The 17,748-nt window shown below is 44.2% G+C and overlaps 1 protein-coding gene across 6 annotated transcripts in view; it reads left to right on the plus strand.

The window, feature by feature from the left end:
* PIK3CB (phosphatidylinositol-4,5-bisphosphate 3-kinase catalytic subunit beta) overlaps nt 1-17,748 on the plus strand; it is a 99,605-nt gene that overhangs the window by 6,300 nt on the left and 75,557 nt on the right. Inside the window, exon 1 of one of the 6 annotated variants that reach the window (XM_039556695.1) lies at nt 4,662-4,742. The exons of 4 other annotated variants lie outside the window; for them this stretch is intronic. The gene's annotated coding sequence lies outside the window, so the exon portion shown is untranslated. Of the gene's footprint in view, nt 1-4,661; nt 4,743-17,748 lie in introns of those variants that run through there. One more of the 6 variants, XM_039556692.1, reaches the window with a different exon arrangement.

A 17,748-nucleotide genomic window follows, 5' to 3' on the forward strand; every position in this document is an offset into this window, starting at 1 on the left:
CTTGATAAGTGCTGTGAGTAAGATGAAACTTTGAATTAACCACTTTGAAAGTCATAACAGGTCGAGTAGCTAATGAAAAATTAAAGAACAAAAGTAGTGGGAACAGGAGAGTTCCCACCAGAGCAACGAGGCGATCCCTGACAGCAGCCGGCAGCCCCTGCAGGGGCAGCTTGTGTGCTCTCTTCTCACAGCCACTTGCATCTTCTCCTCCCAAGACTGTGGCTTGGCTTAGCTTTCATTTTGTTTGTTGTCAGTACAGGCTGATTTGAATATGGTCCGAGTGAAAACAGTTACAATCTCAGGATCTGCCCCCAGGAGAGTTTCAGCTGTGTTTTCAGAAGTGGTCATGCATGTTGTTGACAGCAAACAGTTCTCTCCTGGTAGTCAGTTACCTCATAGCCCAGCCTTTCTTATTTCTTAGCTACAGAGCAAGAAATACTCAGAAATCTGCCGCATTCATAACACGCAAAGATCACTTACTGACAGGGAAATGTTTCAGAGTGATGTACAAGTTTTCCCCTGCATTTCCTTATCCAGGACTTGTGATTGCCACGGGGGACTGCAGACCAAGCGGCCCTGGGGAGCAGTGGCAGCTCTGCCTCTCAGCCTGACACCTCTGTCCCTTTGCTGGCCTGGGTCAGCTCATGGGTTACTCTTTACACTTCCTACAGGGCTGCTCACTACCTGAGGGTCGCTGCTGTGCTGCTGCTGTATGAGAATGGGCAGTTTGAGGCTGCTTCTCGTCTTTTGTGAAAGCAAAATGCTGAGCACCCCCATTCCCACAGTTACCCCGTGCCAGGGCAGCAAAAGCTCTTGGTGCTATTGCCAGGCATCAGTCTTAGCACTTTGTGTGCATCTGGGGTTTTCTTGTAAGGCTCCAGATCTTTAAAGTTATGTTAAGAAAAGAAAATGTCAACTGCAAAAACCTCAATACCCCCCCAGTTTTAGTCCTTATAAAAAAAGTAAAGAATTTAAATTAATAATAGATAATAAAATATAATTTTTACCCTAATGGTTGCACGAAAAAAATTAGAAATTAGATGCAGCAGTAACCTAATACTGTAAGCAGAAATTAACTTATAATTAATAAGAAAAAAATCATACTTTAAAAGTGATTTTCATGTTTTTAAATGCTAAGTATTGCCAATATCATCTCTTTAATGACTAAATTCAAGATGCTGATACTGCTTTCTCCTCCAAATAATGTTATAACAATATGTAAAATATGTTTAATACTGCTAGTTCATTAGAATTGGGCAAGCATAGACAAGCAGAAAATGCAGAATAGCACAAAGCCAATTCCTTGTGGACTTCACAGGACCATCAGAACATTCTCACTGCTTATCAGAAAATATGTAAATACCTCCTGGCTCCCTTGCTTGCTCAGATAGGGAGGCAAGATCTTTTCCGTAAGCCTTTTTCCAGGAAACTCACCCTTCTCAAGGTGTTTGGTGAGAAATGATAGTACAAAGAAAAAGCAAGAAGTATAAAAGGCAACACTAGATAATGACAAGAATACAAAGGGATCCTGGGAAGCAGCGAGGGAGGGGCATGGGTTGTTAGGATCTGAAGAATGCTGAGTACACTGATAAGGTGAGATGAAACTGTGGCCAGGAGTATGTAAGTTAGGCCAGGCAGACAAGCTGTCTGCAGGCTGAAAAATCCAGCTGTGGTAGTGGACATGCAAAACAAGATTTCTTCATGGCAAGGGCACGAAACTAAGCAAGTCAGGTTTGTCTCTGCAGTACCTTGGTACCTATTTTTACCCGTTCAGGCAATGCTTAGGTGCCACAGCTGTGTTCAGTGCATATGGAACAGCCTTACTTGGACAGCATCACCTGTACAGGGATGGCTGGTGGAGGGTGGAAAAAGTGAAGTATTAGCCATGCTCTGTGGGAGGAAATTGGAAATTTGGATTAAGGAACTATCTCAGGGAACTAACTCAGTGAAGAATTAGAGCCAGCAGTGCCTTGATGCTCATTGTTCTCTGAGATTTGACATATTAGCTCCCTTGACGTAGATGGTCATACCAGAGCATCCAAAGGAAGTAGAGTCCTTTCTAAGCAGGGTTTAACCTACAGATGCCATAAAAGCTACTGATAAAGTGCTGGCAAATGTCAGTCATGGAGAACTATGCCTGCAAATCTGTCAATTCTGATGCAGATATAAACTCAAAAGCACCAACAGTCACTGAGAGTTACTGGTGGAAAACACTTCCCTAAGCTTCTGTTTTTCCTAGTTGCTCCTTCTCAGCTGCTTAGGTTTTCATCACATCTGCCATTGATTCATATAGGTGCTAGGACAGGTGCCTGGATAGATGCCTCCATTTAGATTATTAAACAACTACTTCTAGATACAGAAGTGAGTACTGTCCCTTCTGTTCTGAAAAAAATCAAGTGGATATATCCTTTTTGCTCGAGGAAGGCAGTTGTTAAGAAGTCACAAGTACATTGGGAAAAGAAGCCAACCACTGTGTTTTAGCCTGGATAAGCTCACTCATCCTGTATGTCCAGTGGCAAAGAAGCTTGCGGTGGTGGGAAGGTGGGGGTGATGGAGAGACTACCATGAGTGGGCAAGGGAAGGGGGTGTCTTCCTGTGGTGTGGGTTTATGCCAGATAAAATTGTGACTGAACTCTGACTTTACAGTTTCTGTGACTCCAGGTGGAAGCCGTGTGTACAGAGTGCCCCAAGCACTTCTCCATATGTGAGGGTGATGTTGCAATATGCTGATGTAACTGGTAGGCACAGATGCTTGTCCAAGGGGAGGGGAACCAGCACCCTGCTAGAAATGGCAAGGAACTGCTGCTACCTGGATTTTGTTCTGTGTCATTGAGGAGGGACAGCTTTGCTCATTCCAGAGGACAGGGGCAGGGAAGAGATCTGGAACTGAGGATCCCCAAAGCAAACCCATGCGCATAGAGAGGAGCCTGGGAAAGGAAATTCCAGGTGGAGGGCACTTCAGGTTCCTTTGTTCTGTGACATTGGTTTTCCTGCCTTGCTCAGAACCTTATCTGTGGCCAGCACAGCTGTAGGAGAGGGTCTGCAGTTGCTGTTGTTCATTGCAATCTATTGCCCATACCATGCATTAAAAGAATGCCAGGCTTCAAAAATATAATGGTGCCAGGCTTTTAGCATATATTCCAACTTTGTAGGTTTGAAAATTCTCATTAAACCTTTCTGCAAGTACTACAATTTACTAGAGATCATTAACTCAAGTTCTGCTGCTGAACACCACTCTTGCTGCTTAAGGAATACAATAAAACAGGAATATGAGGTTCAGCTTGCCCTGTGGGATGTTTCAGGCCTCCTGCTAGGGCATTTTTTGGATTCAGGCTTTTCTTAGAGGCCACGTTTGCCTTTGGTTCAGCAATTGAGGCCACTCGTTCTGTGGGGTCTGCTTACTGTCCCCCTTTTAGCTTTCTAGTTGTCTTATGTTTGCTGGCAGATACCCTGGCCTTCCCACCAAATCAAAGCTGCAGCCTGCAAGAGCAGAGTTTTGTGCTTTACCACCTGACACATTGCCAGATGTGATGACTGGATTTGCACATCTGTCACCACTACACCTGAAGTTACAGTTTTTGACTTATTAGAACACCATCTCCCAAGCAGTGGCCCAAACTTCAGGGAAGGTTGACACAACATGCTGCTGCAGAGGAGAGTGAAGGCCTTTTTTTGGTTGGAGGCCAGACAGATGTCTGTGTGGGCTGTGGGCAGCTGGTTTCTGCTGTGCATTAGTGCTGGGCTGGCTCAGGCAAGGCAGAATATCCCCTGGTCTTGCAGGGTGTGCCTGTGGGATGCCCTGTGTCAGCCTGAGGGGCTGGCAGGGGTTTCTGCCGGAGTTTCTGTGGTAGGTGGAGGCCTGTGGCATGTGTGATGTTTGTGAAGAAGGCAGGCCCCGTGGGTGGCTGGCTGGCTGAAGGCCATCCTGGGAGCTGGCTGGGAGGAGGAGGTGAGGGATGGCAAGGAAGCAGTGCCCTCAGTTGGCTGTGGCAGACCTGGGCCCTGCATCCCCCCACATGTTACCTGGTGCTTTCCAGGCAGTTCCTCTGAGGCAACTGGAGGCTGGCATGAAACAAAACAGCAGATTTTATTGCAGTAATCACCTTTCCTCAGAGAAGGAGATAAAGGAACAGCTGGGTAACATTTGGCATGACTCAGTATTTCACTACCAAGAGCAAAGTCATGGCTGAAAAGATTATGCTTGTAAACTGAGGGGGCTGGCTGCTCTTCTGCCCGGGGCAAAGGTACAGTGTAGCTCTGGGGCACTGCCAAGCTGTGCGTGGCAGTGGTGGTGGCAGGCTGTGCGTGACAGTGGCAGTAGTGGTGGCAGGCTGACAGGCTGCGTGTGGTGGTGGCAGTGGCAGGCTGTGCGTGGCGGTGGCAGAAGTGGTGGCAGGCTGTGCGTGGCAGTGGCAGGCTGACAGGCTGTGTGTGGCAGTGGTGGTGGCAGTGGCAGGCTGTGCGTGGTAGTGGCCGGTGGACAGCGGTGCCTCGGGAAGTGCCAGTGCCTGGGGACAAAAGGAACTGTCCCGGCGGCAGTGGGTGGGGAGCAGGGCGTGGGAGCCCCACTGCGGCCCAGGACAGCCAGCGCCAAACACCCTGCCGGTGTCACTGTGCCTTGCTCGGGGCCGGGCCGCGGCAGAGGAGGAGGAAGAGGCGGTGGCCGGCCTGGGGCGGGGCGGGCTGGGGCAGCCGATGCCGCGGACGCCCTGTCGGTGCGAGGCTGCGGGAGGCACAGCCGGGTAGGACTGCGGGTCGCGTTTTTGCTTTGCTTCTTTTCTGACCTCTCCCGACCCTTTCCCAGGACCGGGAGCCCCGGCGGAGCGGGCGGCTCTGCCCGCGGCCGGAGCGGGCCGGGATCCCCCGGCTGAGCGCTCCCCAGCACTGCCCGAGGGACCGACACCGCCGGAGCTCTGCCAGGCACCGGCGGCTGCGGGGCGAGAGTGAGCCCCTCCCGCTCCTGCTCACTGACCGCTCCTCGCCGGCTCCTGGCGGCGGGGACTCGGGCGCGGTCCCCTCCCTCTCGCTGCTGGAGCTTTTCATGCTGTGAAAAACTCCCCAGTCCCACTGCAGTGGTGGCTGGCTGAGCGGCTTCCCAGTCCTAGGTGAATCCCCACGCTCTAGGGTGCTTCTGGAGTCTCTGTCCCTTTTCGGGAGGGAGGAGATGAGAAGAGGGGTTAGGATTGAATAAAATCAGATGCTACTGCATCAAAAAGAAACCGGGGGAGAAAAGGAGAAGCAGAAGAAAGAAAAGAAAAGAAAAGAAAAGAGAAAAGAAAAGAAAAGAAAAAAGAAAAGAAAAGAAAAGAAAATCGAACCCACCAAGGAGATGTGCCTACATTGGCTAATTTACCAGAAAGCAAAGGGAAGAGGGCCTCCAGTTGGGAAACTTTCAAACCTCAGCAAGGTCTGGCAGCTGCTGGGAGTGGGGAAGTGTGGCTGGCAGCGTGTCTGAGGCTGACACCTCCTACCCGCCAGCATGTGTCAGACCGTTTAGGGTGTTAATGGCAAGAATTTACCAATTAAACAACATCTCATCTTTTTTTCCTGAAATGTTTTCCACGTGTGCTGTCCTAAACAGCAACCTCAAAATTTTTTTAATGATGTAAAGCACTGATGTTGTCTGTCTTCCTCAGCAAGGTGCTTTCCTTAGCTCTGATTCATCACCCTGTTTTTCTATTCCAATTAAGCTGCTCACTTAGAGCACTGAAACAATCAGTGTCTCATCCTATGAGCTGGTCTCAGCATTATCAGTGAGTTTGTCCTTCAGAGTGGGTTCTTGGTGGACTGGAGGTGTTTTCAGTTTCAGGCTATTGTATTTTACTGGCAATTGTAACACGAGAGAGGTCAGTGATCTGTTAAAGCTTGAGCAGACTGGGAGGGGTCTGATAAGAGTGGAGCCTTGATTGCAAATGCCTGTGTGCTCTTGGGTTGCTTCTTGGAGACTTCACATCCCGTAAGAGAGCTCAGACAGCTGCCGGGGCACTAAGTTTTCCTATTAGGGTTGTCCGTTGCCCTCGGATCAGAGTCTATATTAAAGGCTTAAATGCAGTGTTCCAGCAAGAGTTTTTGTACATTAAACATGAAGATCATTGAGTTAATCTTTGACATTGTCAGAGCATTCCCTGGGAGCTCAGTCCCTTTTGGCAATGTATGGACAGATACTGGAGCTGAGATGCTTGAGGAGGGGAAGAAATAGAGAAGGAGCAGCAAACTACTTGCAATTTCCAAGCATGGAAAGAGCCTGGCAGTGGTGGGCTATGGCTGCTCTTCTTTGAGCCTCCAGTGTCCTGCTGTAATTGACTCCACTTTTATGAGTGGCAGCTTCAGGAGTGCCCAGAAATGGTGAGGAACAGACATGATCACCAAATATATTATTTTGCAGAAAAATTTAAAGCAAAGCACTTTTGTCAACATTTGCAGTAGACTTCCTAAAATTGTGAATACCTTTTGATTGACAGCTTTGACTCAGCTGCAGCCTGGCTTTCCTGGCCAGGCTGCATCTCCACAGTTGTGTCATCACCTCCCCTCTGAGTGATCTCACACCTTGTGGGAGGTGTGCTCTGGCAACTGAACCACAGCTCCGGTGAGGCACCACTTCAAAAACAAGTTTTTGTTGAAAACAAAAAGATCGTAGGTCTTGGTGTTTTTAGAAGTTAAATACTAGACAGAGTGAGGGCCTTTAATGGAAAGCTTTCCTTTTTTTCCCAGGAGAAAGCCACAATTTTCAGTAGAAAAACATCATGAAGGGAGTTTTTTGACTAGCCCTGGGCAGCAGTTCCCGAGATCCAGTATTAATGGAGAGATGATGAATGAATGCAGTCAGTCTTGTCCATTTCTTGCCTTGACAGCATCCATGAGTGAAACACTGACTGCCACGTCATCCTGGTGGGGCACTTTGTTCCCTAAGGGCAGGTGGCCTCTGTAAATCTTTCTGCTTTGCCCAAAAGTCTGCATGGTGTAGGTGGATATAGCAGTCCTTTCATGCCTTGGTGGATTTGGTGCTGTTTGTACACTAGTTGCCTAGTTCCTAGGCTAACAGAGCAGTGAGTAGCCAGGTTTATTTCTCACACTTTTAAGGCACATATGAGAGTTTTTTGGACCTGGGAGTTCTGCGGGGATGCTGTATGCTGCACCAAGTGCTGTTTCCAAGGAAAAATACCATGAGCAGGTTCTAAACTTGATTAACCAAGGATGCCCTGTTCTAAATAGTGGATCTTATTTCTTCCTTGTTTAGTATTTCTCTAACTTGGCAATGAATTTTAGCCAAATATTTCTGGCTTGTCCTTCAGTAATCACATTGAAGTCTGTCAAAGAGTGTGGCTGGGAACCTTCCTCTGCAACATCTGGGTATGAGCACTACTGGAAACAGGATCCTGGCAGAAATGAACCTTGTCTCTGAACCATTGTGGTTTTTCTAATGAGATCAGTTTGCCACCTGCATCTCTTTGGGGTGTGACTTTATTTTAGAGATTTTGTAAGCATATAAACAACCTTCTGACCTTCCTCCCTTCCATCTTTTGCTTTATTCTCCACTTCCTTCTCTTCCTCTCCATCCTCTCTCACAGTGCTGTGTCCTTGCAGACATTCCTTACAGCTGGCTTGAGGCATATTACCAGGGGAACATTGTCTCACAGCTGCTTCAGACGAGGAGGAAAGAGCTTGCCCGTGAGACAAAGAGCCTTCAGGATTTAACAGCACCCCCTGAAGCAGCACAATCAGCTAAGCTTTGGTAGTGCCCCGGTTCTCACTCACTGCCTCCCAAGTGTTTGTGGTGGCTCAGCAGAGCTCAGTAGTGGAACCCCTGAGTGCACACATCGAATCAGCTTCTCCATGAGCAGAGTGGACTTCATTAAAGAGTTGTGAACAGTGAGACTGAAATTCCCCACTGAGTCTGTGATCCAGGAACTCAGTTGCCCTTGACAGGGTAATGCTGGACTGTTAGATTTCTTATTACTTTTCATGGAAGTTGCTCGGATATAAGGAATTCATGTTGAAGGTGTGAATATTTGGGATTATACTTTGTATTTATTCTCATCAGTCAAAACAACATTGGCACTGAAACTTCCGTGGGAAGGTTGTGAGCTATTAATTATTTTCAGTCTACTTGGCATAACATGAAGGATTATTAACATAACCAGTCCTACAGGTGATGATAAATTCAACAAGCATTACTTCAACTTTTTTAAGTGGTTGGTTTTCATTATTATTAATCTTTCACATAGATGCCTTATTCCAGCTGACACAAATTCATTTTAGAGCTGACTTAAACCTTGTAACTTGCCAGGAAGTTAAGATATTTATTTAAAATCATTTCCCCTCCTAATATAGCAACCAGGGTTTTCCTTTTATCTTGTAAAAAGCAAAACATCATGTCATTATCTCAGTTTTGCAGTTACCTTATGTTAAATTCTGCATTTTACCTATCCATCTTAAGAGGAGGCACACTAAATCACAGGATAATCTTTGTCTTCTTCAATTAAACACTTCCCTTCACTAATAGGCCAGGATGAAAATAGTTTTCAGTTGTTCCTATATATTTACCTTCAAGATTGAGTGTAGCACTCTGAATCACAGAGGTCAGACTGAGAATGAATGTAAGGCTAGTGAAGGGCATGTGTACATTTTGGACCAGCTTGCACTTCTGATCTACCTGCAGCCTCCTATGTCAGGTTACTCACAGCTCTGGCATGGTATTGGCAAGGTGCATGTAAGCATTGAATTGTGAGCAACTGAGGTTCTGTGGCTTTGATTGACATCTGTTCTGGAGAATATATGTTACTTTCTTGCTGGAACATAGTATCCAGGCTTAAATGACAGACCAGCTGAGTAATCTTGCTCATTTTACTGCCTCCATTGCATGTGTTCAGGTCATTTCCAAGCATGCCTTTGCTGTGCAGTACAATACTATATTGGCTACAGCTGTGTCCTGTGGGCTCAGTGGCTTTTGGAAATGGAGCAATAAAACATAAATTCATGAGAAAGTAACATAACAATGCAAATACCTACTATATTGATTGAAATGTATGTGTGAGAAAAGTTAGCCTTCTAATAGTCTAAATAGAGAGAACTTGTGTGTGTGTAGGAAAGAAAAAAAAGTGTCATGCTCCCCCAGTGTTATTTTTATTAATAGTAAGTCTATTTATCTTTTCTCCCAGTGAGCAAGTGTATTGAGGGTATATTTGTAGTTAAACAAAATTAATCTGGTTTTGGTTATTACCCTCTTGGTCTGGCACATCAGATGAGTGAGGGCCACTTCCTATGGTTAGAAGTACTCAGGCTATTTTATATTGAGAGCACTGCTCTTCTGGTGAAAACATTGCAGTATCCCACCCTTACCTTACTCTTTCATCAGTGGCTTGCTGAACTTCTCTGGTCTAAACAAAGCTTTGGTGCTACTCTTTGTGTTAGTTGATTTCATTTGAATGAAAACACAATTTTTATTTAGTTTCTCTGAAATCTGCCCTGTGTCTTTCTTCTGATACAGATGGCCTTGTGGTGCTTGCTGTCATACAATCATCGCATCACAGAATGGTCTGGGATGGAAGGGGCCTTGTAGAACCTTAGAGATCATCTAGTTCCACCCCCCCAGCCATGGGCAGGGGCACTTTCACTAGACCAGGTTGTTTAAAAACTAAACTAAACTAAACTAAAATAAGCTGTCATGAAAAATACTGTTTATCCTAAGCTGAACTTAAGCACAGCCCTAGTGCTCAGAGCAGAGTGCAGGGCATACCCTACAAGCAGTGATGACCTGTGTCATCTCCACCTGTCCCTAAGTCTGTTGGCTTCAATTAGGCAGACAGAAATGTGTAGCAATGTAAATAATTGGTTATATCTCTCTTTTCTACATGCCTCCACAATTATGCTGCAGACAAGTAAATACCATAAAGAAATGCCTATTTCTTGTCTTGCTTTTAACTCAAGTAACGTTTCAATGGCAAAGAAACGTCTATCCTGACATTCATCTTTTGTGATGTGGTTCAGTGAATAACAGCGTAAACTGTATTTAAACATAGCAATTACAGAGAACAAAGGGATGGCTGAGAGAAGCTGGACTTGTCCATGCACATTGCAGGGCTCTTTCAGGAGTGCAGATCATGTCCGAAGGCAGCAAAGTGTCCTCTCAACTTTGTTTCCTAAGATACAGATTAATATGAGTTTCCTTTGCCCTAAACTCGGCTCTCAGTGATGGCAGCTTCCTCAGAGGGGCTCAAACCATCCTTGACATTGTAGGGAATTTTCTTAGGAATGACCAAGTGACTTCTTAAATTCTTCTTTCAGTTTTCTTACTTGCATTCTTCTTTTCAGATTCCTCAGCTGTCTGTTTTACTTACTCTGTTTTTGGTGGGTGAGACAGGAGCACAGAAGTTGTATGTTTCATGTTCCCCAGCTGCACAGCCCGTGTGTTATAGTTCCACCTGTGCTGGCAGGGATTTCCTGTTTTAGAAGATTAATTAGAGTTGAGCAATTCTGAGTTCCTCTAAAAGAAACGATTTTCCTTTCCTGTGTGGGAGATTGCAGTCTTCTGAGGCTGTAAGCTTGTTTAGACCTACAAATGTAGCAATTGGTACCAGTTAGAGATGGTTTCAATTTTGTTCTGTTACATCAGTGTAAATCTGAGTAGTTGCTGTTGCTCTCTTTACCTCTTTTAGGGGTGGTTGTTCTTGTAGGAAGAGCTTTTTGTCCAACCAAAAGTTTGTCTCTTGCTCTCATTATCTCTTCTTTTTGAGTCAAAAGGCACTATCTGTATTTTACTATATCTCCAAAAATAATTGCCCCGGTTGACTTTGAAACCTTAATCCAGCAAGCAGAAGTGGTTTCTAACATACCTTCCCAGTTTGGATGTCCCTAAGGATTCATGTGGAAACAGTTTTCACTTTTTTTCTGTCTTTTTTTCTCTTTTTTTTCCTTTTTTCTTTCCCCATGTTGAGGTGGTCAAATGGCATGGACTTCTGCCTCACCCGCTTAGCTTATCCTCATCTAGTTCCAACAGCCAGAAGGTGAGGAAATGGCCTTTTTCCTAGAGAATTTTGCTTTGACAGTTTTTCTCATTCACATCTACCGCATTAAAGGGCTTGTTTCTTACCTTGTTGTGAAGTATATTTGAATATCACTTGTTAAGGAGGGATAGAGTCTGCCTTTGTGCTCACTTTGCTTCTTTGGGGGAGGCAAGATGGGAAATTCACAGCTGGCAATTCCCAGATTTCCAGAGTGACAGATCTTGGGGTGTTGCATCTCTGAATCCAACATAAGGTTACAAGTGAACACAAAGTCACGAAGTAGGATGTGCAAAGTGGGGTGACAAGGGACAAGAAGGGATAAGAGGAGGAAGAAGAATAAAGGGGACAGTGTATCATCCAAAATGAATAGAAGACCATGGTGAAACAGGAAGGAGTTCATGAGGGACATTGAGATTTCTGATCTTGTTTCTAATTTAGGCACAAGCTATAAAAACATATGTATTCATATATTTCTCATATGACTTGCTTTGAAGGCTAGTAAGATTCTCCCTGAATAAAACTCTTTGTTCCTCTCTCTGACCTGTCATACTCAATCTTTTCAAATAGTTACGATTTAGCAGCAACTGTAAGAGGATATTTGAACTGGTCTCCTGATTCCAACCTGGCATCCGAAACCAACACAGCAGTCAGAGGTTAATGAGAGCTGTGAGAAATAAACAATTTGGTCTGCGTGTGCCATGGATGTGTAACCTACTGGAGACGGCAGGGCAGCAGAATGAGGTGTTGTCCTAACAGATTTTCAACAGATCTCATCAAGCCCAGATGTGGCATTGTTGACTTGAGACTATGTGGATTTGAGACTAAGAAAGAAAGTAATTCTTAATAAACACTTGGGAAATACTATTCAAGAGATTTAAATTTTCTCCCCCTTCTGTTTTATGTCAAGGTGGAATTTTGGCCACAAACCAGACTTTTGTGGATTTTTTCTACTGTGTACTTAATCTCATGCAGTTTTAAGGAATTAGACTAAAATATGTCAGCTTAGCTAGAGAACATTTTTTAAATTTGATGTAACAAAAATAATTTGATAATGATTTCAAAATTCACTCTGACAAAAAGTGGAAAAATAATCTGGTAAATGACAGGCCTCTACTAAATACCTTTGCAAAGGTCACAGCCAATTTGGAGAAAAAATGTGGAAAAAATAAGATAGTTCTTTAATAAATTTCCCTTTAATATCATTAACTGGACATCATGTAGGAAAAAAAAAGAAAGGAAAATGATGAATTGGAAACCTTGGAAAATCATATTTAACTAGATGGAAAGACCATAAACAGATGGGATGAATTGGAAAAGGGCAAAATGTACAGAAGCTGACATATGCTGGGGAGCAGACTGGCTTGGAAAGAGTGCTGGACTCAGCAGGATTTTTCCTGTGTGTAAGGTTACATGTGTGGGTATGTGGGATCAGCCACTACAGACCCAGAGTACAAAACATAGTGTGATTTTCTGGGCATTAAAAAGGCAGATTGCTAATTAAGATACTCAGTGTTTGTCAGAGAACCTGAAGGAAGCAACCACAGTAACTTGGAGCTGGCAGTAAACTTGCCATGCAGTCATTCATTTGTAGCCTTGTGCCTTCTGCAGCCTCGAGTCTAACCCTGGTGTGTTTGGGTGCCAGCGTTTGGAGAAGGCAAAGCCAGTCCCTTGTGTGCAGAGCAGGTGTTTGCTACAGAGTGACTCGGCTGTGTGTCACCTGGAACAGCACATTCCCATCAGTCCTAAATGCAGGTGGAGAGCACATTTTTGGTGTAAAGCCAGGGAGGAGCAATGGCAGAACAGCTGAGGCAATGCCACAGGTGCACTGAATAGGTGTGTTTGGTAAGAGTTACCTTACCAGGGGGCTGATTTAGTCAGTTAGCCCAGAAGGATTTATTTAAAAATTCTTTGTACCAGAAAAGATGTGTAGCATGGGACACGGGTTTGTTCTTTTAAACTACGCTATAGAAGCACTTGCCAGGTATATCTGAGCAGAGTGTGGAATAACCAGTGTTCCACTCCTGCAGAATTCCACATGCTGGAAGTGGCAGTGCTGGAAGGGGCAGCCCCTGCAGGAGCTGTTACCGGCTGCAAGGAGAAACACAAAGCTGCTTTTGTTGAGTCTCCCTGCATTATCATTCTAATTCAGGGTTTACACAGTGCAACAGCCCCACTTCTATCAGATACTAATTAGGGTCTGTTGACATTTTTTCATCTTTTGAGGGAGGTTATCACCTGATCTTTAACAACTTGAAATAATCAGTTTCTTAATAGAGTTCATATGGCCAAGCCACTGTAGAACTGCACGACTGTTCCCCCAGCTGTTGTCGTGGGCGAAGGAGAGAAAACAGCAAAACAAAATCATGCTATTTTTCAAGGTTTATTTTATGGATAATTTAGCTGAGCATCATCAATTCTCAGGTTTGAAAATGATTAAGCCACAAAGTGTCATGGCATGTTCTTTGATAGAAAACCTGACATGCTGTAACAGGACCTTGTTTTTCATATCTGCATGTATTTCTTTTTAACATATATCTGTAATAATGGTAGTTTAAGATGTGACTGAGATTAAAAGAGGTGAAGTGTGCATCTCTCTAATACTTTATTCAGACTTTTTCTCAAAGGAATATTTAGCATAAGAGTCAAGATTTAAAGGTTAAATATGCATCTTTAAGTTAAATTATCAAAGGAAAACACTAATGTTTAACGATAGTGTTTTAAAAGGTTGTTTTGGATCTAATATATGAAGGAATTAGCATAGGATGGTTTATAAGTTTACAGGTGCTATATCATTGAGACTTTTTCCACTGGGATGTAGAGAAGATTTCTTTTTCTGTATTGTGACTGCTCCAGGTATTTGCTCTGTTGTTAATGGTGCTTGAAAACAAAGGTGCTTGAGAGATGCTACTTGGTACTTTTTTGCTGTTTTGAAGCACCTGTCTAGTCCTCATTGTAACTGAGTCACCATAACTGAAAATTGTACTTGACAAAAGGAATTCTAAATATAGTTGAATGAAATGGTAAGGATGTACTTAAAGTTTCAGTTTCAATGATTCAGTGTTGATGTCCATTATATGGGGGCACTAGAAATGCTGTTGGATTTGTGTGGGATGGTTAAAGGCACCAGGCTCTCCTTTAATGGCATTATATCACAGCTCTGCCTTAGCAGCTCACTGGAGTGTAAGGTCTGGATGGATCACTGCAGCTGAAACAGGTCTGCCTAAGTCTTCTGCTCCAAGCTCTGTGATTTAGCACACGGTAATAAGGATACAGATCTATGTGTAGTCAGGTATGTAAACATTTCCATATGCCAAATGTGTACAGGCTGTCATTACCATCCGGTCTTGGCCTTCCTGCTGGATGAGTGTGCTCCCAACTCCCTGTGGGATAAGGACTCTGCAGAGAGGGCTAGGAGACTGGTGCTGCCAGACACTGCTTTATAACCACAAGCTTCTGGTGGGTGACAGGCTGAGGTCTGTCATTTCTTGCATGTATTGAGAGCTAGAAAGCCAAATTGCTGTGAAGTTGCAGGAGGTGTGGATTATACACATCTATAGGTGTGTGCAATGTGCGCACCAACAAGCCCCCTCAGGAAAGCTCCTCCTCGCTCTGTGGCACTGTGTCCTGCTTTATCTCCTGTGCTGCTGGTGTGGAGGCTGTGGCATGTGCCTGCCTGTTCCCCTGCCCCTGTGGAGAGGGATCCAGGCAAGAGCTGGGGAACACTATTCTGCTTTGCAGGTGGTGGTGTGTGGGTGGAGGGAAAAAAGGACAGTGCAAATGCATGTCCTTTGCTGTCATCTCATTCCTCTCTGAATAGGGAATTTATACCTGAGCTTTAACACGCCCAGTGCCCTGACTGAAAGATAAACAGCTTTTCAAGTGAACTTTTCAGGCCTTTAAAAGTCTAGAAACCACTGGTCTTTCTGAGAGTCCACTTAGCCCTAACATTTTTAGAAGTCTGGAAATCAGTAGTTTTATTAGTCTTTCATCAAAACAGGTTATTTCACAGTATAAAGAAGAATGAAGACTGCAGTGAGTTACCCTTTCTTAGGAAAGCAGCAGCAGCTGGCCAAAGCTTTCTCCAAAGGTGTTTGTGGATGGTTTGGTCTTTCCAATAGTTCTTCTGTAGGGGAAAAGCAGCAGGGAGTAGCATTCAGAAACCCTTCTTCAAAACACTCATTACTGAGCACTGGCATTCCTGTGATAGCTGTAATGCAGTCATTAATGATCTTCTGAACTATCTTCTGAGCAGGACAGGCTCCTTCTGGCATGGGTTTTGCTTTGTGCCTGTCCTGATCAGCCCAGACAAAAAAATAATCCCGTATCAGTTAATGAGATGTACACAACATGGGATTGTGATCTGATTTTGCCATAGGGGGTGTCATTTCAGTTCCCCTGTGCTTTTTAGTCTTTGAACAGTCACTGGTACCAGTGTTGCAGTTGTCATACAGAGGTGGGAGGCCTTGGTGTTGGGAGCTGTGACGTTCAGTATCACTAACCCATTACTTCTCTTCCAGATGTGGGAGATCAGGGACAAAAGGCTGCTGCTGTAAGCAGGGGGCAGGAGAAGACTTGGAGGAGGTTGTTCACTTTTATTTCTGCTTTCTATTTATTGCCCAAACAGGAGCATATTTCTTAGCAATTGCAGTGACTTAGACCCTTGGATCTAAGTAGTGTTTAGTGCTGCTGGTGTCACATCCTCAGCTGGGCTGCAAGTTCAATTGCCAGGAAAACAACTATGGAAAGGAAACAATCCAACTCAAACCACAACTCTCAGCCCTGTGCAGTTAACAGACATCAAATGAAATAATTTGTGCTTGGAAAAAGTTATAGAAAATGCATGATGTTACCTTCTTACTTAACAGCTCTTCTCAAACTTATTGCCCAGGCATTCTTCAGAGTGGTGTTCCCTGGAAGTTCCTTGGATACTTGACCCTAGGTCAGTCTCTCCTACAAAAAACCCTCATGAAAGTACACATGCCAGTGGAAAATCCCAGAAATTTCCTTGGGCAGTTCTCCCTTGGGACTAATGATTCTCAGTCTCATGGAGGTGACTCAAGAGCCCGTCTTCATCCCAGTGATGTGATTAACCAAGTCCTCTTTTGGTTAATTGGCTCAGAACTGCATTTGCCCTGTTGTGGAGTGTCCCAGACAGTAAAGCAGAAGGAGTTACTGGCATGTGCTGTGCAAGCAGTGGGCATGCCTAAAGTGACACTAAATTCCAAGGAGATTTCCTCTACCAGATTGAAAAGAACTGTGGCTCCCCTTGGGAAAAAATATGAAAACACATATTCTCAAAATTGGGGTGGGGAATACTGTTGGGCAATGCATGGTGGGAAGACAAGGCTCGTATAAAACATCCTTGGTGGTAGGAGAAAACCCCCAACTCGCTTCCACTGGAATTTTGTCATCTGTTATTAAGAGTATTACCAGAACTATAATACTTCTGAGACATCAGGTTTCCCCACTGCATAGGCTGTAAGGTAATCAGAGGCTTTCAGACAAGGCCATCTCTGAGTGAGACTTCATTAGGTAGGTTTTCAAGGGGTTTAAAATCTACCTTGGAGATGGGGTGAGAGGAAGATTCCAGTCGGTGTTTGGTGGGAAGTGCTTCATTAATATTAAGCTTTAAGTGGTGAAGAACTGAGGAAGATGTTTTTCCATTATCACAGGATGGAAACAACACCAGTTAAGCTAAGGCTTGCAGCAGAAACATTTACTGGAAGTGTTTACATGTTACTTAATACCTTGACATGCATTATTCAACTTTTGTAATATCAGCTGGGGTGGAGCAGGGAGGAATGGCTTTGGCAGGAGAATTTGTTTGCTCCCCATGGAATATTTTCCTGCTCGTAGCTACCTTCTTTGGCAATGAGATACATTCCAGGAATAGAAAATGTGTTCTTGAGCCACATTTTTATGAGCTCCTGGAATGTGCTCTCTAGTGAAGGTGACCTAACCTTGTCCAGATGGCTACTCCTTCTCTGAGCACTGACACCCTGTCGGTCTTTCTCCAGTGTAGAACAGAATTGACACAAAAGCCCCCTGTGAGCCCTCTTCAAGCAGAGGAGCTGCACACTGAATGGTGGAGCCATTTAAATGGATGCACTTCTCATCCTGGAAATGAAAGCCCACTTTCCCTCTCAGAGGGAGGCAGCAAGTGCTCTCTCCTGAGCAAGCCACTCAAGCTTCGGTTTTCCTGATGTGCCTAAAGGACTTTCTGAACTGCAGCCAAATGGGCTGTGTTGAGGGAAAGGCAAGGGGAGTTCTGCTTGTATGAACAGTGCTGCAGTCATACAGTGAAGGAGATGAGAAGGAGAAATAGATTGGGAAGTGTGAAGTTAAGATGGCATATCTGCTTCCCTCATCCACACAGACAGTAATTTCATGATTCACCTGCTGAATGATTTTGTTTTGCTGACAAAGCTGTGATAAACAAAGATTTGGCATCGTTTGCATAGTTGTTTAATCTGAAGGCATATGAGTCATATAAATGACACTTTCTACTTGTTGTGATAGATTCCCAGGCAGAGTGGGTGAAACACGGTTTTTGTTTTGGTTTATCAATACCTGGAAACTTTGTTAAAAGTGATCTAGCACAAAGCCTGGAGTTTCCAAAATAGTAAGGCAGGCTTAATTTCTAGTTTAGAAAGGAATAATAATAATAATAATAATAATAATAATAGTAGTAATATACTTGTATTCTTACACTGCAACAATTTTTTTTTTTTGTGATGGCATCTTG

This window comes from Corvus cornix, chromosome 9 (assembly GCF_000738735.6).
Source record: "Corvus cornix cornix isolate S_Up_H32 chromosome 9, ASM73873v5, whole genome shotgun sequence".
Taxonomy (NCBI): Eukaryota; Metazoa; Chordata; class Aves; order Passeriformes; family Corvidae; genus Corvus; species Corvus cornix.